The following is a 27464-nucleotide window of genomic DNA, read 5'->3' on the forward strand; positions in this document are numbered from 1 at the left end:
TCTAAGCATTGTTACGGCTATTTTATTTTCGTTTACTTTATTCCTTATATTTTTCCATATTACGTATATTCTATACATTTTCGTAATAGTCTAATTATGACTTACAATATTTACTCGTTATACTATAAAATTACTGCAGAAAGAAAAAAGGATGAACCTTTTTACCGCTCGTTTGTTACTTTGCTCGGAACTTTCAATTTATCGATATTAATTTTAGAAAAATTGCTTATGTGTACCTGTTACGTCAACTGTATATTGTGACAACACACGAGGGTAAATCAACAGAGAATTTTTGACGCGTAATATCGAAAAACATCAAGTCAAACACGATTCTTTTTTTTTTCCTGTTCATTTCCATTTACCTCAATAATACAACCATTGGAAAAATGTCATTCCATTTGCAAGCCAAACAATCTTCGAACACATTGTTCCGCGAAAAATTGATGGAATGTAAATACTATGAGCTTTTTCGCGAATTCACTGTTGACGGTTGCAACGAAAATGGTATCACGAGTGGACCGAAGTGTTTTGAATGGCTTGGTTTTCATAAACTTTCTGGAAGTATCCCGAATACGTCGAGAAAAGGAAGGAAAAATAGAAAATTCCGGTGACACGGTTCCGGATAATACGATAGATCGTTATAATCGCCACGATTCTATCGATATAACGAACGTCACACTTTCAGACTGTGCCTCGCTTGTACACTACGATTCTTTGGCTGGCCTCCAACACGGGAATTAAATCTAAATAGGGAAAACCAGACCCGGATTTTGACGTTAAACGCCTCGCGTGTATTTACGCGGCCAACAATTTCACGTAATCTTCCTTAACGCGCGTTATGGGACGAACGTGCACATATATGCGTTCCTCTCGAGCGTTCTTTTAACGTTTGTAAAGTGGTAAAAAGATTGTAACTGTTTTACAGCGTCCGTTTTATTCCCTTTTGTGTACACACCAAAAGCGTTTCATGGAATTTAAGAGTTCAAAGGAATCTCGGCTTGAGATTCTACCATTTTAGACTCGTTAAAGAATATCATTGAGATAAATGGTTAAAACGCACAGATGATGCTATCGTTTGTACGTTAATTGTAATATTTATTTCGAATTATTCATAAAGTCAACAGGTGATTCCACGTAGATACAATTGCAGGAATGATACTAAATTTTGATGTATGTCAATATGTTTATGATGTTGTGGTCGCAAGGAATTGAAGAATTTTTTACAAAACGTTGTAAAATTGCCAGAATCCTGTGAGACATCCCGAAAGTAAATTAATACTTTTAAAATACGCTCCGAAGTAAGATCGAATTTCTCTGCTTATCGAAATCACTCGTTTCGAGAAACTGTATGAAACGTACAACGTTTGTCGCGTCTCTTCGAATAATATCGATCAGTGCAAGTCATCGTTATCCACAGTCCCGTCAGAGGTTAAATTTTCTTATGCCGTCAGAAGCCTTTTACAGCGTGTAGGAGTATTCTAGTAACGTTAAAAACATCAGGTCTCACTCGGCGAATATTCCACCGCGAGGGTTTTTTTCGATACGTTTCGCGGATTCACGGCTTTTGTATCGAAACTCCTTGGCTAGTCGCCAGCCTGGAAATGAAATCTAAGCAAAGGGGAACCGCCGTCGTATTTTTGCCCCGTAGAATATTTCCGCGCGCTGCATTAACCGCTGCTCGCGTGTTCGCCGAGTGAACTTCGTCTGCGAGAATTTCCGGTTCCGGATGGCTCGCAGAAGCAAACGGTCTCGCGATTTCTGGCAGTATTTCTAGAGAAATATGGAGAAGCTGTTGCTGATCAGAATATTTATGGTCGTCAGATCGTACGTGTTTAAACTTACGACAATTTTATTGTGTAATTGTTCGACCGTCTGAAGACTTATCATCGAAGATTTGTGTATATTGCTTAGCTCATATAAAACGCTTGGAAATTTCATTAACAATAATAAGACGCGTGTGTCGCCATAATATTGGTAAAATTTGAAACCGATTGAAAAATGTATGTAAACATTACATGATATTTACTGCGGTAGAAAACATTAACATTAAACGTATAAAGGAGGTTAAAGATGGTCTCGTTAAGTATCGAGGTTTATTAATATAATGGATAATTGCCTGCTTAAATATTCGTACGATTTCTATCAAATGTGTACTTGTACTAAATATCTAATAAATTTCTATACATACATTTTCAGATCGCTTTCAAATTTGAACAATGTAATCATGGTAGTCTGCTTGCAGTGCTAATAAAATTTCAAAATGATACATTTCAATATAGCGTCTATAAATATTCGGACAATTTTGTGCGCCACTGTAAATCAATTATCACGTTACATAGGAGTGCAGTAAGTGTCCGAATATCTATAAACGTGACTATACATTTTACAAGTTGAAATTATTTTCAATGCTTTCAGCTAATTATAAGCAATTCTTTGGTACTCGGAAATCGATTCCAATTTCCGGGCAGCGCTCGGTAACTGGGCCATCGTACCGACGACAGATTATACGAATTCATAGTGAGCGAGTTACAATTATAATGAAGTGGTAACCATTGTTACTACGCGTTCCTCGGCCAATCGAACGAACCAGCAAATGCATCGAACGCGTTGCGTTCGGTTTAATTAATAACGCTGAGCAATCGACTAGGAATTTACTTGAATTTATGTCGAAATTCGCAGCAATGAAGTACTGGTGTTTCAACAGTGGCTCTCACTGCTATGGAACACGAACCTCTCACCGCAGTTTGTTATAAATTATATATGTTATCCCGCTAATTAACAGTTGGCGTAAATGATGGTGTGAGTGAGATGTTTGACTTTGGTTGCTTACAAGCAGCCACAATGGAATTGTTCAACCACGTAAATCATTCTGCGCCAAAATGCAACGTTGTACTATACGCGTAATTTTTAAGCATGCTGGAACTCCATATTTTCACATATGCTCATTGCGTCGAAGACGAGGGACTAAAAAGTATAAAATATGAACTATAAAGTAGCAAAATGTTGTCAGATTAATATTTTGGTAGATTTATTTGACTTAGTTGGCTGTTGTTGGTTTTGATAGAAGATGTTGTAAAAAAGAAATGTTTTTCATCGATCGCTTACGAGTTTTACGATCTATTGGAATTTATTAAAAACTCAGAAATGACCAGCAAAATAATTCGACAACTTTTTTCGTCGCTAATAACCGTGCTGTTGACAATGTCGATAATTATTATAATTAAACAAACTGAAAAGAGTCAGATGCCGATTCTTTAAATCATAACTTATTGAGGCCACGATTTGAAAGAAGGTCGAAGAACATGGTTTCGTGAAAATAAACTTTTCCAGTTAATAAACGTGGAATTTGAAGATTTCACGTGGAAATTATTTGCAAATTTTACAACGTTATAATAATTAAATTTTATTTAACGATTAACACATTCAGCTGTATGAATATCGTAAAGAACAGTTGTGAATATTAAAATTAAGGGAAAACGCATTGCATGCTTGGATAATATTAACGGGATTAAATTTTAAAGACAGTCAACATAATGAAAATGTGTTATGCATTATGCATGGTACACAGCTTTAATCATGATAGATGGTGTCCTATATCAACACTCATGATAAACTGCTTATTTCATCTCGTGTGTTATCAGTTTAAACATAGAACAACGATCTGTCACTAGAAGAACATTATCTCAAATTATCTATATTCACGTTTCTAAGTATATTTCTATCTGCCATTCTATTCTCACATAACATTTACGCTTAGAAAAGGAGAAACACCAGATATCCAACTAAATGGCGCCCACATAGCACAAACAAAGTATGTCAAATATCTTGGAATACATTTAGACACACGCCTTACATGGAAGCATCACATAAAATCAATAACAAACAGAATACATGAAAAAATGAAGCAGATGTACTGGTTAATCAATAGAAAATCTAAATTAAGCATAATGAGTAAACTAAATATATACAAAACAATAATCAAACCAATCTGGACATACGGAGTCCCACTTTGGGGGATGGCAGCAATGAGTCACATAAATAAAATAGAAACAGAGCAAGCAAAAATCTTAAGGACAATAGTTAACGCTCCATGGTACGTCAGAAATGAAGACATACGAAAAGAATTAAAAATTCCAACAGTCAAAGAGGAAATCGCCAGATATGCAAAAAATTATAAAGAAAGACTTTCAATACACCCAAATCAGCTGGTTGCTGAAACGAATAAAACAATAATAGAATGAAGACTGAAGAAGAAGCATCCTGCAGACCTCATAATAGAACAATAAACAACCTGGAAGATGGAGTCCCGCTGGGGGTAACCATCCACATGCTATATTTTATCAAATATTAAACTATAATATTTTACCAAATGTCCTAATGGACAAATTGTAAAATGTATACAAACAATAAATAAAAAAATTCTATTCTCAAACTAAGAAGCACTTTTAACTTCTATTTTTAATTCCTTCCGACACAATTTTTACACTGCTCCTATTTCACAATTGTTACGCGATAAACAACTGCATACATTCCGGTGTAAATGCGATAAACATAAATATTCTTGAATATCAACAATTCTAAAAACCTAACAGAAATATGTTTCTTTTTCATTCTTAAACGCGTAAAGTACGAAACTTGAAGAATAAAATTTGTTTTGCTAATAATGTTAAAACGTACCTCGGCCTCGGTACCTGAGACGGTTAACCAAACAAGACTTCGTCCGTAAGATGATCATTTTACACGCAGCAAGTAGAATTCAACAATCTTAAACGTACAAACTCGATGAACAAAGTATCCAGGATCCGAAGACTTCGTCGCCTTGGCTATGGTACAAAACAGGTCCTGAAACAGTCGATCCTTTCACGTCGTATAACTCGGCGATTTCGTTAGCATTCGCGGCCCATTTGCTTTGTCGCTGTCGCGGAAATCAGCGAGGAATTGCGAGAAGTCGCTTAATCCGGCCGATATCGTCTCGCTGTTTACTAAATCGCAGTTTGGAAGTTTGAATCGGCCGCCATCGCGAGGTGAACTTCTTCGATCGCGCGACTTACTCGATGGAACGGGGGTAGCATTACTCCCTCGTGTCGAGAATGTTGGAATTCGTGCATTCAAGAGGATCGACCGACGATATTCGACGCGGATCTTCGTTCGCGTCGCAACGCTCCTCGTAAGAGTTTCGTAGATCTGGAGCTTAAAAAGGTGGCAATTTCCGTGGAAATTCGTTCTCCGCGAGTCTTCTGGAAACCAACGATTATTCGACACTCGTTATCGAATCATTTTTTTAATGTTGTTTGTTGGAAACATCGTGGAAACTTTGTCTCTTCGCAGGCGGATCTTTTTAAACTGTGATAGCAGAATTTTTATGCGATTCTTATTACTTATGTTAAGTTTAACGATTCAAAAATCGTAATATGCAAAAATATACAGCATATACAAATTACAGTACCGTTATCGAGATGAAAATTTCTACTATTATTTCAGTTATGTTCATTAAAATACATATTTACACAGAGACAGAAGGTTTGATGGCGGTGTACGACGAAACGATTTGTTTCTCTCGTTTTGCAGATATTTATTTACAGTGTGATCAGTAACGTTAATTTATTGAATTCTTGCGTAGGAATGTGTTAGAGAAACGGGTTGCATAATGAATTTCTAATTACATATTGGTGATTAATCTTGATCCGCCCAGTTTATTAATTTACCTTCGGCATGAGCACACGATAATTTTAGTTTGGACACATTTACATACATATCTTTTTGCTATACTTCTTAGGAATATCAAATTAATGTATCTAAAAATCACGATGTTATGTGAGCATGATTTGAAGGAAAGAAACGCTTCTGGATGAGGCATTTTTAAGGAAAGTCTTTTCTACACACCGCAGAAGTAATTTCAAACGTATGGTACGTCACTTCAAGCAACATATATTTGGCAAGATTTCTCAGGGGATACTTGCGCGTAGGAAATGAAGCTTGAACGGTTTCCTTGTGCTGAAAGTTGCGATCAACCACACAATCAATAATACATTACTCTTTGCTTCCAATGGGGCATCATATTTTACAACTCGTACATTCCCCTCGCTCCTACGTATCAATTGTCCCAGTTTCCAATCTCGTTAGTAAAATCTAAGGATTTTCAACTCTTAAAATATTCCATGGACAATGTATCATCTCAGGACGACAGTATCATTTTGGAATAATAGTAGATTATATCTAAGAGCGAAGAAAAATTCACGATAAAAATGGTAAATAATACACAAAGCTGTTGTTTCTTTAAATAATTAAACGTTTACGTCCTTTAGTTAATCTTCATCGAGACTACGCTCTTTCTTCGCAGAGGAAAGAATAAAAGTATAAACATAAAATAAAGAGACATATCGGAATCTGATCCAAGACACGCTACTCGTTAAGAAACGGAAAAAGATGAAGTGCTCTGAATAAAAGATGCTTTGAAATCTCGATATGGAAACTATTATTGAATAGTACAATCGTTCCACGACGGACTAGAAAATATGTAAAAGAGAATGGCCAGTGACGTAACAACAATTCGTTGTTGTTTCAAAAGGAAGGAAAATTTCATTGATCAAGTTCTCGTAAAGGTTTTCATTCTCTCGCCCCTTTACAAAACATACCACTTTTCAAGAAATGAAACGAGTGTAGTTTCATTCTGAAGAAGAATTGCTTCAAAATTTCGAGACGGAAACTGTTGTTGAATATTACAACCGTATTACGACGGAATAGGAAAAAGAAGAAGATAGCCGATGGCGTAACGAAGGGATGAAAAGTTGAGAACGTGGTGCGGCACGATCGTATCTCGCGTTGTGAGAAATTACGAGGTACTCTGATGCAGCTAGGATGAAAATCCTAGGGCACGATTGGCTGGCGTTCGCTGTCGGGCTACGATAATTGTCCGGTGATCCGAGGCCGCGATTTCCGCGGATATTAACCCGAAGTTAATGCGATTTTGCAGCCCCGCGGATAGACCAATCACGTGGCATCGGTTGCCTCGTTGAGCAGGATCGAAATTAGCTGTTGGTCATTTTATTGATGGAAGGGGAACAAGACTTTTTTCGTTTGACTGCATAGAATTGACAATTTTTTAGGGTAAATCGGGTAACGAAAGAATACGAATGAAAGGGGATAAATACAAGAGGGAGAATTATTTGTTATATCGCTTCTTGGGTCGCATCTTTCAAGTAATATTCAAATTAATTATATATTTGCAGAAGCATAGAATTTCTTAAAAGTAATTTCTTGTCTTACCTGTTTTAACGAATTCAAGTTATTCCTTAGAGAATTTTGTTATGACGAAAAAATGTTTCAGGCGTAATAGTAAGCTTGAATAACACTGCATACTTCAAATATTATAGTTACACATCCATTAGCCATGTTCATTTTACATTTTCCTTTCGCATGGATTTTTTATAATCACCAAATTTGTAATTTTTTAATCGTAACGGTAAACTTGCATATAAATTCCTTTAAAAATTACATCTCCTATTCTTAAATGTCGTTTCATTTTTGTCACTGATTTCTCTATAATAGTTTTTAATGATACGATTAAATTTATCTAAAAATATATCTCTTCCGAAGAATTACTATGACGTTTCTTTCTATAATTTGGCGACAAGAAGCAATCGATAAAAAAAGATATAAAAAGACTTAAGAGATGATAGATATTCGGATAATCTTGTCTATAGTGCCGAAATCCACGTGTTCTCTTCTCGTTACTTGCAACGATGCGACATCTCGAGATGCAATTCCGACTGTGATATCTTGACCGTTTCTTCGTCTTTTTACATATTTACATATACTAGAATGCTGTTAACATATATGTATAACAGAATGCGAAGTACAGTTTGCTTGTTTCTTTCGCCCAACTCATATATTTATGTAAATTAATTTATTGCCGTCACCGTTCACGCCAGGGTATCTTTCTCGCCGATGAAACTTTCTCTTGGTCTCTGTTATAGTTCCAACTCACGACTTGAACTAAAATATACGACTGAAGATGTGAGAAATCTTGCGAAAAGCGACAATGTATACGTGGTTGAAAGTAATTCAAACTTCTTGGAATACATTTACTCAAAGTGCTTCAATTTTATGTACCACTTTGCCACGAGAGTTCTGTATCCCGTTGTTTGTACTCTGGTTTACTTCTAGTTATTCACTTTCGCTAATTGTAATGTTTGGGATATGCGAGAAATATGAAAATAGGACAATAGAATATCGAACTAGATTTTTGGTGAATATTTTTAGAAAGAACGAATGTTCTATTTTAAATAATAAACCTATTCTTCCATTTCTAATTTCGTATTTGAAGACAAATTGGTTTCTATTTAAAATTGTGTTGAGGTGAATTAAAAGCTGGTGGAATAGTTGGATACGTCAGAAGTACATTTATTGTACGAGCTGTCACAGGCCACAAGCAGAATAAATCTCTGTATGTCTAGATGGGTGACAAGTGGAATAAGTCTACCTGTGCGCGGGCATCCAAAAAGTAGAATGTGTTAACACATGATCAGACGACTATGTAAAATGATTTTCATGAATAATTCATATTGGATTGTACTTTCTAATAGTATAAAACATCTTCGTTATACCGTTTGTATGCCACGTGTGCATATGTTCAACAATTTTTTAATATACTATTCTTAATTAAATTACATTTATATTTAAAACTATGTTAGAAAATTCGAAGAGCTAGAACAAGCAATCACCAATGGGCATAAATATGTGTTAAATAAAAGATTGCATTTACATTATTTTATATCGTATTGAAAATCTATTAAACAACAATATATCGAAATTCTGTGCCATTAAAAAGTTCACAATTCGATACGCGTTATTCCTAAAAGAGATTTTACATACACCAGTCGTCCGATCATCTATCGACACGTTCTACTTCCTGAACGTTAAAATTTCACGGCAAAATTATATCGTTAACTCTTTAATTAATCGTATCATGACGACATTCACATGCAAAGGGTTAAAACGCCGCAAACTTTTACGGCCAACAGCGGATGACTTTTATCTCGAGCTCGATCAGAAAATGCAGCGACTAATGTTACTATACGTGTGTACGGTAATTCATCTGTGCATTATCACTTCGTTACACACGTAACAATTTCAGGCCAACAGTGGTTCAAGTTGCGGGCATGGACCCGTGGACGCATCCCTTCCGTCGATTAGCATTCTACATCGTATTGCAAACACACACAGAGCAGTTTGAGCAGAGTAGGCAAGGCGAGTTGCGTCGTAACGTCCAGCATAGTTTACTTCGAGTTTGCGTCGAGGCCCTCGAGCCTTGTACACATATGGTTACAGAGGTAATAACGTAACGGGCAACGGTTCCGAACTCGTGGCGTCGTATAGAAGGCGTAAGTGGATCTGAGAACCAGGAAATATCTGATTCCGTGGCGCCGGGCAAACTGTTCCCTGTAAAACGATGGGAAAAGTGCACGACAAACGAAGGAATCTACCTCTTCGGGATTACGCGATTCTTCTTTGTTTCGTATTTGAATTTTCTGTCGAGCACGGTGCTCTTCGCGCAACTACATCGTGGAATTTTTCCTGTAACTTTGAATTTCGTGTACGTCGTGCGGGTAATTAGGAAATCTGAACGTTTATGGCGATATATGTCGAGGTAAAGTAAGTTGCTTCTAAGAGTATGAAAATATTCTGTGGTTGATTTTGAAGGATAATGGAAAGAATGAAAAGTGGAATTTAGTGACAGATCCATTTTTGGTGGTGAAACAATACAATGCAATTGACGTTTCTTGTTTTTTGATACGCGGATAATTTTTCACAAGCTCGAGAAGAATTTTAAAAATCCACTCGTATATTATAATATGTATATAATTTACAACAGTTTATAAAACATGTAACAGCTGATATAATATTAATGACATGTCTTTATTATTGCTGCATCATGGATCAATATTTGGAACTTATAATTCGGAGATTAAGCTTTCAATGAATCATAACGTGATAATCGAAAACAAAATGATCTGAGCCAGTAGACATATAGAAAAGAAGCTTGAGGAACTATAAATATAATTTCAAATACTTCTAGTAATTAATATTTACACCAACAGTGATAGATGCGAAGCACATCTAGTAGCTGAATTTATTGGAAAAATTCTGACAAATTTTACTTTACATTATATTTAACGACTATTAAGCACGTACAATAGAACCGAAATAATAGACTCGTAAATAATATAACTATAAAATAAAGGTTGACAAAATATTGAATTTATAATATATATCAATACTTCTGCACATTCGGTGGAAAATAAACAGATATCAAGATACTTTTAAACAATAATCTGCCTAACGTAACATCATATACATATTCTCGAAATAATCATCGAACGAAGATTACATCAGTACGGAAAGGGAAGCGTAGAACGTTTCTCGATCCACACTCGACTCCATCAAGCCGAAGTTATAATTACGACAGAGAATCCTAGTGCACTGGAACGAACGGCCGTCTTAATGAACCGGTATGACGTGATTACGCGTTTAACGCCGACGAAGTTCCACGCGCAATTATTAAGACGTATCGTTAGACGAGCGGCCTCGCAAAGAATTATACACGATTTTCTTGAAAACCCTGTAAACGTAATAAATCAGACATCGTCTGAGTCGTGTAGCACTGTACTTGGAGAATGCGGAATGAAAGCGGCCTGAGAAATGTGCATACGCGCTGTCTTTCAAATAGCGAGTTTCCAGCAAGTTTCTAAATTGCTTGCAGCGAGTACGCTTTCGAATAATCCTCGCGTTTCGCGATGCGTATAAGCTGCGAGCTATCGTTACGTTAACTGAACATAAGTTAACTAATACGCTTTATGGATGTGTGCGCGTATACGATCTTTCGACGCACACAGTTTCCTTCTCCGGAGAAAGACGAATATTTTCCTTCGAGCTTTAAATGGCGGCAAAAGCTTCTCAGTTTTATGTAATACGCTCTTTCTTTGTTTCGAGAAACAGGATATTCGGTATTGTAGAAATGTTGGATTGTAGGGCTTCACTCGTGAGATATTAAACGGAACGACGAAAATAATAGAATAATCGTGATAGACATTTCCGTGCCTCGAGTATATTTTAAATATCTTTCCTTCCATATAATACGCTCATTTAACGAGCCATGGGATTTTAAAAGCGCATTCCCTTTGAAAATTAGTCAAATTCGTATTAATAGCGTCGGCGTTCATTTTTGAGTTTCGTCTCGCTTCTCTAACATCAAAGCAACCAATTTTAGTACACATTTATATTTAGTTCGAACATGACGTGATTAATTTCCAGTGGGACTTTCCAATTCTATGATTAACATGCCACATATTACAGTTTCACGCAGCGTTATTAATTATTGAAATAAAACAGTAAGCTGAGATATCAAACAAAAATTACAGTTATTACACTTAGTAGCATCGTCGGCTAGTTTCTGTTTTTAGTACAATCATAAGCATCGTACTTCTCGTAAGATAGAAAATATATAAAATCACAGTGACAAGTACAAAATTATAGTACAGAAATTTAGCACATTTTTTAATACACTTTTCATGACACTCGTTTGAAATTGGAACGTTGTTTGAAGAAATAGCTGGACGAATAAATCTGTACGTTGTACAAACGCTACTGGAAAAGAATCTCAAACGTTGTTATCGATGATCCACGCTGCCTGAATAGTATATTAACCTTGCTACGTTATTTGGCTCCTTTTCGCCGGAATTGTAGAAGAAATTTCTCTATCGCTAGAAAGTTTCTTACATTCGAATTTTATTATATATATATATACGTCATTTTTCGCTTTAATTTTATGTCAATGAAGCTTTCTTGAAACATTCGAAATAAACAAAACATTGTAATCCTCGAAAACGACGAATATATTCGTCGCTATTATTAATTATAGGCCTGTCAATTATCCGAATCAGCGTTTAATAAATATAGCGAATATTTTCGAGTACGTATAATGTTGATTACGAAACAATGCCGGACGCGGACTGTTTCACGTTAATTACAACGTCTCCCTTCTCTTCTTATTTTACTGCATCTTCCTTGAAAACGCGGTAAAGAGAAAATTTTGTGTAGCTCGCGGCTATTAAAATATTTCGCGAGGAGCTGTTGAGAGAGTGGCGAAGCAGTCAACGAGAAGGGATGAAACGGGGAAAATTCTCCATGAAACCCGGCTATGAAAACACCTTTCTTAACTAACGCTTCGTTCAAATCTCGACCATCTTGTTGGCAGCAGATACGATTATGCTAAAAGGCGTGCAACACGAAAACAGATGTAACTCACGACGAAGTTACCTATATGCATGGACGTAGAAACAGTGGAATCTAATTACGGTTCCGTGCCTTTTCGCAAATGAAACGCATCATCCGTGGAACGTTAACGTTACTCTTTCCCTACTCTCTGACGATTCCCGCGCAACTTACGCGTGTTTTCTTGGATCTTTCGAATTAGCGGGATTCCTCGCAAAAATTATATTTATTATTCCTCTTCTTTTACTCGTTTTATGACGATATCCTTGTTGTTTCGTTTGCCTTTCTTTCGAGAAAATGTTTCTTTACTTTTACTTCCGAAACTTGTTAACACGTGTTGTTTTAAACATATAGTAATTAAATTGAAGATTGCGCTAGATGTATACGGTAATTCGTGTTTTTCATTTTTCAAAGGATAACATTTTTAATATTTAACGCCGGTGGGACTGTAATGCTTATAATATGTTTAAGATACTATATGCTAGCTTTTTATTAAATATACATTTGCAATAAATATATTGTCATACACGTTCAGATTGGTTTCGAATTTTATCAATATAACCACAACGATCGTTGTCTCGTTACAGCGTTAACGAAGTTTCTAAGTATTTTACTATAATACTGTAGTATCGTGGATGAGGGGCCTGGGGGGTGTCGTGTGAATTATAAACGAGCGGTTGCTGAGCATGTATGTAGTGAGGCTAGCACAAAAGACAAGGGGTTGTTGGGGGACAAAGAACGAATTAATAACAGTACGAGTTGAGATGTCGAAGGGTGCGGATTGCGTTGATGGGAGTCGAGTCGTCGACTAATTACTTGGTTGTGCTGATTATTATACGTTTGCTGCGATTAGTTCATGTTTAACGAACATTATTCTCTGTACAATTAACACCTGTTCAATCTACTTATCATTAATAAACCAATTGAAGTAGTCACGATACTACAATACGTACGATATAGATGTGGTAGTTCTCTGTAGATCTAAGTATAAACAAGTAGTCAAATTTCTTGACATACACATTAACTGAAACTTAGATGTGGGTGGAAACAAGCGAACCACCATGTTACTATGCGTTTGTTATGTTAATCATTGGCCTGGCAACTACGCGACGAGTACAATGCGACTGTTATGCTAACTCTTGGGATGAGAATGCTCATAGCGTGGTTACAAACGCAGATCCGTGTACGATGCAGATGCTGCAATGACACCGGCATGAGCAGCTTGCGCGTTAATCAACATTAAAAGGAGAATACATCGAGCAACGCTTTGAGAGATTAAGGATCTCTGAGTGATTTTAATTTAAAAAGAAAAATTGTTGGCTTCGTTCGCGATGCTGCTCACATAGAAAGTACGTCTTCCAGTGTACCTGCCGCCATCCATTATAATTAATTACTTAGCAGATTCTTTTTTGCCAAAATATCTCTGTTACGCCTCTACAGTTACCTACTTTCTTCTGTTAGGATTGATTTTATTTTATTTTAAATAAAATGAGAAATGTCTTCAGAGATACGTCGTACGATTGTAGTGGAATAGTGAGAGTAATGGTCAGACACCACAGCTGTGACTCAGACGATGAAATTTGCATTACATGCCAACAATAATTACGTGCAAATAATGAGAAAGGTTTGTCTAATATAATAAAATATCGTAGACAGTGTACGATAAGAACTGTAAAAGTCTGAGACTTGGAATACTATTTTTGAATAATTAAATATACCTTGAACATTGAGATTAGAATGACTAGTATCTACAGTAGAATATGAGCATAACAATCAGACCACCGAATTACATCGCGTATATGGGTTATCTTACTTTAACTTTGAATTATACAACGCCGCTTAATTAAATGTTTATTATTTATCACAAAGCTCACGTTCCCCTCTCGTAACTTATACCAACGTTGAAATTAATTTGTAGCAAATTAACACATTGCATAAATATCCCTTTAATCTGTCTGTTGCATCTGTTTTGTAGAAATTCTGCTTTCACGTTGACCGTTTTGTACATAAACCTGGAGGAAAGATAACCGTAAGCGTTTAATATATCGCGAGGTACATCAAGGCAGGAAATAAATAACTCAGTATCATCTGGTCGTATTTTTACGCTCGCAAAGAAAATCTGTTTGAAAAATGTTCCCCCGTATTTACACTCTATTCTTTGTTTAGTGATTTAGCAATCTTCGTTTTACATGAGACTATTTGAAGAGGCGTGCAATGGTCTGAAGAAATATTTTACAGTCAATTAGCCCGAAAAGACGAGCTATCATTTGTTATTACTATTACACAAATAAAACATAAGAAAAAGAAGTTAATTTCTCTGTTGAAGTTATCAGAGTCAGAAATAATGAAGCAACGAATTCTCATTAAATGAGATTTTAGGAACCGTAAAATGAAAGTCCTGAAATTCTTCTCTAACTTTATGAAACCATTTTAGCTGAATGATATATTTATACCGTATAAAATGGAAAGATATTACAGGTATATATTGCAAAACCAATATTGGTATTTTTAAAATTAATATTTCAAAGGGTAATGCATCTCACGAAACACGAGGTTCTACACCTTTTTATTGTTTCACTTCGAACATACAGAATTCAGCGTTACATCGTTAAAACTTTAGTCAATTTAAAATTGGTCCGCAAATATTCGAAACACCATCGTTTTTCATGAAAAAATAATTACTGTTCATTACGGTCAGGCGGTTGAGCGCGAATTTATTTTCGCAAAACTTCGATCGTTAAAAATTTCACATATACGCGTAACGTGGTTATTCTAAATTTCACAAAGATATTATTTATTGCACTTGCTGTGGCCTATTCAAAATCCATGTCGATTCAATATCATTTCCCAAAATTACGTTTCTTCTCCACACTGCTCGTCTGTTAAACTTCCTCTCCTCCGCTACATACACGTCACAAACTTACAGCAGTATCGCAGCACGACATCTTTCTCGAACAATTTCTCTTAAACACACTCTTTAAACGGGAGATACGTTAACGAGCTCGATGGCAACCGATCCGCTGTAACAAGCGTAAAAACGCTTTGTCGCTGAAGAATTCGTTCGCGGGTCGTCGCGCTTTAATTGAACCCATAGCGAATTCACAACTGCATAAAGTGGAATAACCCGTCTGTTCAAAAAATTATATCCCCTTGTGCCCTTCTTCTTATCTTTCCTGTCATCTAAATCATACTGTTTCGTCGTTACACAAACGTATCGCGTTTTTCGCGAATTTCGTGCATTTCCGGCGGCAAAAGGAAGCCCGCGAGGCTGAACCTAGCGAGTCGCGCGAGACGTCGACACAAGCGAATCGAGAGAAACGCGGAGAAACAGAGAAAGGAAGACACAGGGATGGTTATACGCGCGCAGGAGCGTAACGCAAGCGCGCTGGGCCACATCCCCGTTACCGAGGGTGCCACCCCGCTGATCGAGGCCTGCCAGCCGAGAGACGCTCAGTCCCGTCTCGCTCTCCTCCGGAGGAAACCGGAAATAGTTAGTCGCTCACCCGTACTGGCGGGAAAGTCGGTGTTCTCGCGATCAGTTTCGATCTTTTCCACGCCTTCGTCGTATTATCTAGGCAAATTCGATTGATCGATTCGTGCGAAACGAGGGAGATGGCGGTTTTGATCGTTACGTGGTGAATTTGTATTCACGTAAGTGAATTTGTTTGCAAGCAGGCCTTAGAGTGGTGCGACAGTTTCGTCAGTGAATTGTGGTTGCGCTCAGCAACGATACAGTGGTCACTCTTGTCACAGGTTAGAGGAGGTTTCTACGGTTTTCGCTTGAAAACAAGTGTTGCATAGTGGTTCGCGATTGTTGCCGGCGAGTTTCCTTTAGTCTGTGGTGATAATAGGAAGATCGTGAGGCCGCGTGATAAAGCGGAGAAAGCAGCTACGAAGAAGCTTGGTCACGGCCGAGATTTGCGAATTAATTACGCGCTGGCACGAATTCGCCGAGTGTCGTGGTAAGTGGTGGAATATTCTTGTCGAACCATGGCAGGAATACACTTTCCGAGTTCTCCTTTTCGGTGAATTTTTCCCGAATTATACGAATACAGGCTGACTCGCGATGTTGAACGAACCGAGGATAAACGAAGGGCTTATAGAAAAGATTGAGATATAAAAATTATGCCCATTAGCAAACGCATACGAGTTATGAAATTACGATGTTGTATCCATCGATGATTTTTTGGTGGATCCTTGGTGAATCGTTTGAGAATAGGCTGAGTTGCGATTTTGAACGGATGAAAGAATCGATCATATCTCAGAGGGAAGATAATGGGATAGAAAATGTGGAATTGTGAAGTTGTATTCATCGATGGTTTTTTTTTTTTGTGTATCTCTGATGAATTGTTTGAAAACGTACCGACTCAGATGAATGTATTGAGAACAAGCTGAGGGAAAAGATTAAAATATACAAATTACGAAGTTTCATAAAGTGAGATTACAAAGTAGAAATTACGAATGTTTTGGAAACAGGCTGTTTGGTAATTTCAAATGAATGGACGAATCGAGAACGACTAAAAATCTTACGAAGCAGATTAAAGCATACAAATTAACCAATAGATCGAGTTAATCAATTTTATGGGATGAAATTGTATCTATCAACGTCGCTGCTTGAACAAAGAATTTTAGTCGTAATTTTATACGGAGAAATGTATCGCATATCTTCGCGAGACTCTCTTTTGTTTCTATAGTATCGAATTTTCACGATAGACAGAACAGTGACTGATCTGACGAACACGAAATCATCGTTTTTCCAGCGACGAATTCTCGGCAAAGTGTTGCAATTACGCCGGGTTAAATTAGTAAGTTGCGGTATTCGAACTACGCAGCGGAGTTAATTAACTGAGTGGCAGGCTCAGCGAGAAAAATCATTCTGGTTGGCTGAGTGGCGCGCGGAGAGAAAATTCCTGGGACGAAAATTCGAACGTTTCGTTTTGCCGAATGGAACGCGTTTCGTTTCTCCGGTCCACGTGAAAATTTCTCGAGGAACGCTGAATGCCTCCACTATATGAGTTTTATTTTGCTCACGAAGAAATTTCACGCGTTTCACGCCATTGTAACGTTCGTTCTCTTGGCGTTCGTTTTATCTGACTCGGGTATAATCTAATATGAAAATTTCATCATGAGAAGCTTTTTCGACAATTTTTCCTCCCCAGCACAATGAGAAAAAGGCACGAAAGTTCGTTCTATCCTTTCGTTTAAAGGGAAGAAAAAAGAAATCTATCGACTTCCAGTTCGAGATATCTTTCGCTTTGGATCGGGACTTTTCCTTTTTCTTGCGGGGACACCGTCGTTTCCGTCCTCGGCTCCAGAACTCGATAAACTTTGCCCGATTCAGTTTCGCAACGCGTCTCACTGTGCTTCTTATCGTCTGCTGTTTCTTCCACCCATCTGTTTTCTTCGCCTGTGAAAATTCCGTTTTTCCTTGATTTCCCATTGTTGGGGTCTGTGTCCGTTGGCTCGGAAAATGTTCAGCAGAACTAACCCAATATTATATCAAACCACTGATTATCAAGATTAATACAGATAATTTCAATCGATTTAATATAACCCAATACATATATATATATAATACGATATTGAATTACGAAAATTCGTGTTATACTTGATTATAGAGGAACGTATATTTCTACATAGAGAATAGTAAATGCGAAAAACACGTTTCCGTTGGAAGTTGATGAGAAAATGGATGGAAATAATAGTCGGATCGGTTCGAGAATTATTACGGCACAGGAATTCTCATTAAGTAGAAAATTTTATTTTATTGAGAGTATAAAGCGATAGGGAATCATTTTGGCCATGGTTAATTAACCTCGGTGAGATTGTGTTGTACAGTGTACACAGTGGGCATAGTGTAATGCTGTGCGTTGTCATCTGTTTTAGACCGATACGAGTGAATCTGAATGTTGCACGAATAACGTGTTTGCTAGACGAAGAGAAAATAATAGAAGATTAAATATTCGTTTCTATCAGAAATGAAATCAAACGTTTGTGTCCACTATGAAACTTTAGCGAAATGCTCGATATTATAAACTTTACTGATTAGATGACAACGATTAATACTTTTTACTAATAACCGAAGTACTCTAGGATTATTCAAAAGGTGTAGAAACAAGTTTGAAGCTTTAAATTTTAAACTCTCGCATAAATTTCCAAATATCTTTCAAAGTATTCAAAAAATAAAAACCTATAGAATTTACCAAGAGATAAAAATATCTTCGTGTTTCGTCTTATTATCAAATGAAATTAAATCTTGGAGTTATTTATCATGTATCTTTCGAATGATCTTCGCTTACTATAAAAAAAGGAATAAAGACGAAAAGGTCATCATGAAGTCAATTTCAATCCAGGAGAAATATTCGCCAGTTTGAGTTTCCGAAGCAATTTTTCACAAACGTACGGCGCATCGTCGACGTATCACGTGTTTAGTAAATTTTAAGTAAATCGGGATAGGAATTGATCGTTGCAATAATCGCAAGAAAATACGAGCGAATCAAGGTAAAATAACGAAATGTGGACGACAGGAGAAAATAATGAGGGAATGGTGTATAATTCCAGTCCAGCGAGGCTGCTCCAGATATTAGTTTTAATGCCGCGTCTCTTCATTCGTTAAAAGTACCGTTCTTCGTTAGAGATTCACGAGCTCTTTAATTCCATTTCTTTTCCCTTCTTTCGTAGAAAAAAAGTTCAGGGCCGGTAAGGTTGCAATTATAATGATACTTGTAACCTTAAAGGTAAACCGTACTCGATTTATCATGTAATCCATCGTGCGCTCGACGCTGTACCCGACACTATTTCCCAAAGCGTCCCTTTGTGCGGCTTGTCATCTTTTACCGTTTGATATTCAAACGAGGCCAACGAGCTTAAAGGGTTCGGTAAACTTGTAGCTCTGGTATAATTAAATGTTACGTGTCATCGAAAAGTTGGACAGTTTAACGACAAAGGAGCGAAGATTTGTGCACGGGATAGACGAAAATTGCGCAAAAATTTTGTTATTTATGAATAAAAATTGCGTTAATGAACAAGAGATTGATTTCTGGAGAACGTGTGTGAATTATTTGGAAATTGACGCTGATGTGTGATACAGTCGCTATATTTTAAATGGCATATGATTTTGATAATTTCCCAAATAGTGTTTCACTTTTCCTGAAAAGCTCGCTTCAGTCACTTTTGAGATAAATGTGCAGTATGTCGTTCACTGTGCCTTCTCCTTACTCGACGCTCGATCATCTGACCCAGCATGTACTTGGAAAACACCTTGATCTTTTCATTATCCATTGTCTCACAATTATCTTCCAAGTGGTAGCAAAGTGACACGGTATCCCGTCATCCTGTCTCCGGAAGTCGACGTTTCGTCACGGAACTCGGTGATTCCATTAACCTTACTCTGCGCGTTTCCGCGGCGCGAACGAGAGCACCACGATATCGGAGATCGTTTCGTCGAGATAGCAGCGATAATAAACGACGAGTGGGAAGGGATTGAATGAAATAGTCGCGGAGAATCCGCGGGAAGGATGAGAAAGAGAGAGAGAGAGAAGTGGGAGTAAGGGTAGAGGGTTGGCGTCAACTTAATACTCGAGAAACCTCGAGAGGCGAAGAGTTAGTCCTGCTTGAAATGCAGCCTGCGCCTGTCGCAGAACAAACCCCCTTTTCACCCCTTCTAACCCCATTCCTATCCCCTAAGCAAGCCCTGCAGGAAACACAGGCTGTAGCACGAAAGGGTTGCTGCTTTCCCCGTCGAATCTTATTTATCTTCTTCGTCCTTTTCATGCTCCCTGTTCCTCCCATTCTCCAGTCAATCGCAAGCAACGTTTGTCACCCTTCCAAGCCTCTTTCTCCTTTAGCCTTTTAAGGGTCGGAGGTTGGAATGCACGTGCTGAACGGTGGATCAGTTTCGATTTGGATGTTCGACAACAGAGAGTTTTGTATTCGAGCTGGATTGATAGGGGATCGAGGGTTCGTGAAGGTACTGCGTGGTTGGTTTTATTCTTGTATTTCGAAGTATATTGTATTTTTTTAGCACTTGAGGTTTCTTCGTTGCGGACTAATAGAGCGTGCACGTTTGTTCATTTATAGGGAACTGAACGTTGGAGAAGAGGATTCTGAGTTCTGGTTGCATCGATAGTCGATCGAGAGTTCGCGAAAGTGTCGCGTGATTTTTCGTTGGTTTGGTCCTTACGTTTGAAATAAATTTATTTTATCGTAATTTTTTGGGGTTTGTTTAGTCAAGATTGGCATATTGGTGTCGTAATAATCTAAACAATTTTAAGTTTTTCGATTTTACTATACTTAGATACTCGCAATATTTTAGACAACAATTTTTAATGCAGAAGAAACTATATTCGAAAGTTTCTACAGGAATATATTGCCCGAGTGTTACCAATTTGTTTAATGGCTTCGAAATGTAACATTTAACGTAATCTAACTTCTCAAATGTATAATTTCCCCGCGTTCGTTTCACTCTCTTTCCTCGTTAGAAAGAACAATGGGTCACGCTAGGCTTCGTTTTCATTGAAACAGTTTGGTACTTCTTCTCTCAAGTATTATGTTATTGGCAATATTTAAGGATACCACGTCAAGCTCTCGAACGTTCCCATAACATGTCCACTTTTTCTCCGGTGTAACGTGACATGAGAAGCGAACTATGATATGTGGCGAACGTCAGAAACTTTGCATAAATCTATATAACTCTTTTCCATCACAGTTGAAAAGAACATATGCATAAAATGGTTTCACGATGCATTCCATAAATATAATGTATAATGTATAATGGAAGAATTAGCACGTAAAAATGATAAAAATCATATAAAGACTAACACGCTATTTAAACATGTCGATATCCTATCCTAAGGTACTTTGATAATGGAGAAAAAATTACTATTATCGATTAGCTCTAATGGATTTTCGCTGTAAGTAGTTCGGAAGAGTACAAGAAAAAGGATACAATAAATAAAGGGATAAACGTTGAAAGAAAAAAGGAAATTTCAGATATTGACTGGACTACATTAGTACAAGTCGTAGCAGGATTTAAAGACGAGTTAATTACCACTGCTAAATACTCCTTAATTGCTTTGTTCGTTGACTTAATACCAGATTGAAAATGCAGCGGTTTTATGTATCCTTGCGAAATTACTTTGTATTTCAATATTTGTATCGTTCTATGGCTGACCCGGAAATTATAAAACGGGCCAACGTTTCGACTTTAACGAGTATCAATCTATATTCGAGGCTGTTGCGAAAACGAGATCTCGCGAGATTTTCCTGTCGTTGCGTGCCGCGGCTCAAATTGGAGCGGAATTACTATCGCCGCATAGCCGAATTTAATTGTCGGCCGTGTTAGAATTTAAGGATAAATGTGGTTCCACCACTTTAAAACTAAACGAAATCATGTATCGGTTTTTTAAATAGAAACATAAACTTTTACTTAATGCTTTGGTATATCTATAAGATCAGCGCTTTTTTGCGCATACACTGGTGAGAGTAAAGTTTGTGACCATTAGCTTGTATTTTTTTTTCTAATATGCACAAATGCGCAAGAAGTTACTCTTATCGTCCCATCAAGCGAATGAAACAACATTTACAGAGCTACAAACATCTAACTTGCAAATTACTTAACATCGCTGAAAGTTTATCTTATCAAACTTCCGTTTCTTTTTAAGGAATTTTTAAGCTCCGAGTCTTTAAAACTGAATAAGAGAAAATATAGTATATTTCATAAATATTTACTCTGAAACGCAATAGTCGAAGGAAGATCCTTTTAATATAGAGAAATTAATTTATATCTGTCGATACAAAAACCACATGCGGTGCAGAACGAAATTTCGTATTTCACGTAACAAAGTCACGGAACTAAATGATCTTAACAATGGAAATTCAAAAGCAAAACAGCAAAACGTTGCAATTATAGCGTTACATACATCTCCCGTTGCGGGCAATTAAACGAGACCAATTCCCAAGTCTCTCCTTCCCTGTGTAAGTGCAAAACCCTCGAGAAGCCACGGTTTATATCATTTAAAACCACCTCTTTATTTTCGACCGAACATTAACCGTTTAATGGTATTACAGAGTGCGTCGTGTAACACCTTTATCGCATTATCTCTAATTCTCTCGTTGGTTTCTAATCGTTGCAGAGCGGAACTCCATTTAAAGACGAGGTGAGTAATTCGCAGCTGCTTCTTGAACGCGACCCCGATCGGCGCGATTTGTTTAAGGCGCTCGTTCGAGCTTAACGAGTATCGATTGCCACTCGAGAAATAATGGCATGTTGAAATTTATTGTGTCTGTGTCGGATCAAGAGAAACAACCGAAACTTCTAATTGCTGGAGATTAACACTGAGACTGCCAACCTATAAATAGAGCACGGATTAGTATACATCTGTGGGAAATTTTGAAATGGCGAAAGAAATCTCTTAACCGGTGATTCTTAATCTCTTGGATATATAATTTAGAATTCGTATTTTTGATACACTATATTCCAATCGTATCGCGGTATTATATTTTTACAATTTATTTCTATGCGACCAAGGAACATAGTTTGTTAGCGACTGAAACGTACAATTTTTGCCAAAGAAATCAAAATGAAAAACGTATGGAAAAGTACAGAATAGATATAAATGAAGAAAAAATATTTCCACGTTATTAAAGTACGTTAATTAACAAGAGACTACTATTCGAAACAATACTACGAGAGTACGATCTGTTGAAGTTTTCCAATAATGAGCAGCGACGTATTTATTAGAGTATAATAATATTTAAAAGGAAAATTTAAGACGGACATGGTCGATGTAACTCAAAAATAATTCAAAAGTTTTAAGAAGCACAGCCCTTCAATTTATCAATGCCCAACAAAAATTATAATTCATATCATTTTCTTCCCTTCTCAATGTTTAAGCAATGGTTAAACAAATTTGGTAGTGTTTGTCAAATAACAAAACCTTAACTTCATCCTTTCAATAACTTCTTCCTGTCGATAGCTAACGAGCATCTTTCTTCGCGGAACTTTGCAAGAAGATAGAGCTGTCTACCCGGTTTATAGACCAGCTGCAAAACAATCGACTACAGCGAGACGTCGTCGCAACGAGACGTTTCACGTTCATGATAATTAAAATAATCGTTCTAAAGGGAGAAGCTTAAGGGACGCTCGCCTTTAATCCGCGGAGACGAGTTCAGCAATTATAGAATTTCTCTGGCTAATTCCTTATTATTTCCTCAACTATCAATGAGGAATTATATCATTTGCATTCCGAGAACTTCCGATAATGAACGCGTTCCCTTTAGCTGCGTCGGAATTTTATCGTGTTTCTATAGAGAACGTCCCTCCGCAGTTCGTTCTTCCATTCAAGTTACCGAGACAAGTCGTAAACATCCATGAATAATTTCGGTTTAAAAGGCGATCGAGTCTTGTCTCCATGACCAATTTCATTCTTTACTTTGTCTGTCAGTTACCAATCTGAGAAACGAGCTGAAATTTGAAGGAATCGCGCAAAATGCGGGATTTAATACGTCAAATTTGCATAAATTCAACGTTATTGAAAAATACCAATGTTGTTTCGTTAAGAAACAGGAAGAAGAGTAGTTAGAATAATAAATACTTTGTAGAATTCCAACATAAAAATAAACTTCATTGCGAAAAGAAGAGACGTTTATAAACTTTAAAACGTTTCTAGAAAGAAGTTACACCGAAAATTAACTGGACGACAATTGCAAATATAAAAGTTGGTAAAATATCGGTAAAATATCATCGACTTAAAAATATTTCCCGAAAAAATCACGTTGAAGATTAAATTGGGAAAAATTCGAATGATAAAACTTAAAGATCGGTATGAAATATCGTCGACTTTAAGACACTTCGTCGAATGTCAAATTAAAGATTATTGTAAGCAGACCGAAATATCGCTAAAATGCTACAGATTCTAAAATATATTTGAAAAGATCATATTTCATTTTAAAGAAACATCTGCCTTTTCCCCGATAGAAATATTCTCAGGCGCCTTCGCAATGCTAGCTATGATAATATTTCTTTCGCACGATCTTATCGGTTCTATTCGTACGAGTTTCTAATCCATTAACTCGTCACCGCGAAACGACAAAGATTTCCCAGTTCGACGCCGGAAGAGAAGTCGAAGTGACACGATTTCCGAGAAGAAACGACGGGATTTCGTGGGTCGGAATCGTGGAGGCCACGAGGGTGTTCGAGTCGACGTTCGCCTTCAACGATTTGTTCCCGATTTACGCCACGGAACACGAGGATGCCGTAGAAAATTTGCATCCTCACGAAGAGCCAATCACCTCCCGATCCTGTGCACGGGTGTCAGCGAGGCCGCGTAAAATCAGCTCCGCTTTACGACCTCGTTTAAACGTTCGCCGCTGGATCCAGACGCGATTTTGAATAAATTAACGCTGACACACAATCCGCAGCAGCCATCATCTCGAAGGTTCTCGCGTTCTACCAGTTTTCTCGTTTCACGACTTGTCGTAGCTCGAGCGACTGTAGTTCGATAATTGACACAATATTCAAATTCTTCAAATCAGAACTGACAATTATATTTCCAGCTTGCGGCACAACTTCTCCTACAACCGAACCGATTCTATAGCCACATGGATTCTTAATTCATATTTTATCTATTAAAAACGTACAGCGAGCACAGTGACGGTATTACACAATAAAAATGTATTACGTACGTATTATCTTCACGTTTCGACAGGCATCGCTGTCGAAAGTGTCCAGCAAATTTCTCTCGCCACGTAATGTCCCTATGCAATCACATAAATATTGTACAACGTCTTTTCTATGTTTATTCTCTGTACCATTTGTTTCCATTTCACATGTACTCTGCATTGAAATTGATTTACGAATCCTTTCTGTCATCTCTGAAAGCGAATCGCGGCTTTAAACCTTTCGACGTCTCCTTCCTCTTTACTTCGCCAATCCTGTTACCAGCAACCCCGCCACGTTTCCAAGGAATTTACGTTACAATAATAATCGAGACCGTCGGAAAATGTTTAAACGCAACGCGACGTAACCAATGAGCAAAAGTTAATAACGCGTTTAGTTGTTTCCATCGTGGCTGAATGGAACTCAATTTTCGTCGATATTCTTTGGAAGCGCGCGCTGGTGCTTGAAATTTGAATAATGCTTTTACTGTTGGAAACAAGTCGCTGGTAGATGTGTATTGTGTACGTACGCTTGGATCCGCCCTTAGCTTGCAACGTTTTACGTAACTTGCCGGAAATATTCCATAGGGAAAAGTTTCCTCTCGCGTGTACGCAGAAAATAAGCGAATAATTCTCGGTGTAACTTATGCCGCGGCACTCGCGTCTTCTCAAGTGCAAAAATTCCCTTCTAGAATTTCAATAACGGCCGGAGCGAGGGCGCGGTCTGGTCTTAGCGCAAGTTTCAAAGAGAGCGATTTGCCCGGCTCGCTCTTCCACGATATCATTCTAAGGTTTTGTATATCCTCGCGAGGGAACGTTGACACGCGAATGCATTCAACTGCGATCATCCAATCGTTTGTGATTGTGAATGGCGTCGATCAAGCGATCCTAGGTTCTGTAACGTGGAACTCCGCGTGAATCGATGGTTTCGCGCGTGGGTGATAAAAATTTGGTGATTGTAAAGGTAAAATGATTTTTACTAGCATTTTACTAGGATATTTATCAGGAAAAAAGAGTGTACGCTATTGGTAAAAACTGTTGGGTTACTTTCTTGCCTGTAAATTACGTCTTACGGTATTAATATATACATTTAAAATATAAACATATAAAATTGATATTTTGTTTGAAAATTCCGCGTTGAATAGAATGAAACAAATTTGTAAGTAGAGAAATAATTAATTTTAGCTTTCAGAGCTCTCGCGAGATAAAACTACCGTCATCAGTGCCGGTCTATGCTTGAATAAAATGAAAGTATGTTGTACAAATGTAATCTTCTAACAATTTAACAACAATTTAACATTTCATTTTAGGATAAATTTGCCTTTTACTTTAGTACGTTCCTATGTGATTATAGGTCATTAAATTTTTATATATTACACTTCCGATACTTTGTGCGTCACATAAAATAAATTCGTATTAACTAATTCCATTTAATTATTTTTCGCCTGCTTTCGCATATATCTTCGCATGACATGAATTTGTAGATATCAAATTTGCTGGATAAGCTGGCAAATGGTATATTATTTTAGAAGGTATAACGCAATTAGGAGAACTACAGGGATTCCCTGCTAGTCCGAGTTATTACATTACCTTCCATTATTTAAATTATTCCTGTACATACTCTGTTTTATTAAAGTCACGTGTATTTCAACTCTATGGAATACTTACCTAAATTATACAATAGTTAAACCAACAATGATATCGTTCCCGTTTCTATATATTCGATAAAATAAATTTTGTACGTCTAATCTCTTATGATTTAAAATTATGATATTCCAAAATTCCTGTCTTCTAATTCGAACGTGCGTAAATTGAGATTAAAAACGTTTTAAATCACACGTATTTGTACATCGTATAAATCCTAATATTAAAATTGTAGAATCAGAAAATTCCCGAGTTACAATATGAAAATTAAAAAATCCTCAGAATCGAGTTTGAAACCCTGCAATTTTACATATTATTACGTATTGAATAATCTAGAAATTCGCAAATACTTGGTTTAAAAATTTACGTAAGTATATCTGCGGAAATTTTGTTAGCATTTTATTGTTCATTTGTTATTCACGTTTCTCTATCTATAGCTGCGGTGTAACATAAATTCATCGATAATATCGGTACACGTACCAATTTTCTGAGGGATTTTCGTGTTCGATGAACAGGAGAGAACCGGGGCGCCTTTAATGAAATAATATCTCGCTTGTAATTCATCGTCGCTTTACTTAACCCGAGCGCTAACTGTGACCATCCTAATGAATATTTGATTTCAATTGAATTCCTTTAGAGATGGCGTCGGCAATTTACGCGACGGTATTATTAGCAGCTTGTAATCACGTTGTAAATTGAATAATGCCACGAACCAATATTCCCGTTGAAGTTACCGTAGGAACAATGTTATAGATGAAGTTCAGAGATAGAAGATTAGAGATAGAAGTGTTACTCTATTAATTATAATGTTACAAAAATGTCTTTCCTTAACACGGAATACGTTTCCGATATTCGACGAATATCGCACTTCCGTCATCTGGTGTTAATCG

The 27464-nt window shown here is 37.1% G+C and overlaps 2 protein-coding genes across 4 annotated transcripts in view; both read left to right on the plus strand.

Annotated features, from left to right (window-relative positions):
• The window catches only part of LOC122566773, a 642331-nt gene that overhangs the window by 390365 nt on the left and 224502 nt on the right, over positions 1-27464 (plus strand). The window lies entirely within an intron of this gene.
• Positions 15761-27464, plus strand: part of LOC122566776 — a 56274-nt gene continuing 44570 nt past the window's right edge. Inside the window, exon 1 of the mRNA XM_043724487.1 lies at positions 15761-16235. The gene's annotated coding sequence lies outside the window, so the exon portion shown is untranslated. The remainder of the gene's footprint in view (positions 16236-27464) is intronic.

Source organism: Bombus pyrosoma, linkage group LG4 (genome assembly GCF_014825855.1).
Source record: "Bombus pyrosoma isolate SC7728 linkage group LG4, ASM1482585v1, whole genome shotgun sequence".
Lineage (NCBI taxonomy): Eukaryota > Metazoa > Arthropoda > Insecta > Hymenoptera > Apidae > Bombus > Bombus pyrosoma.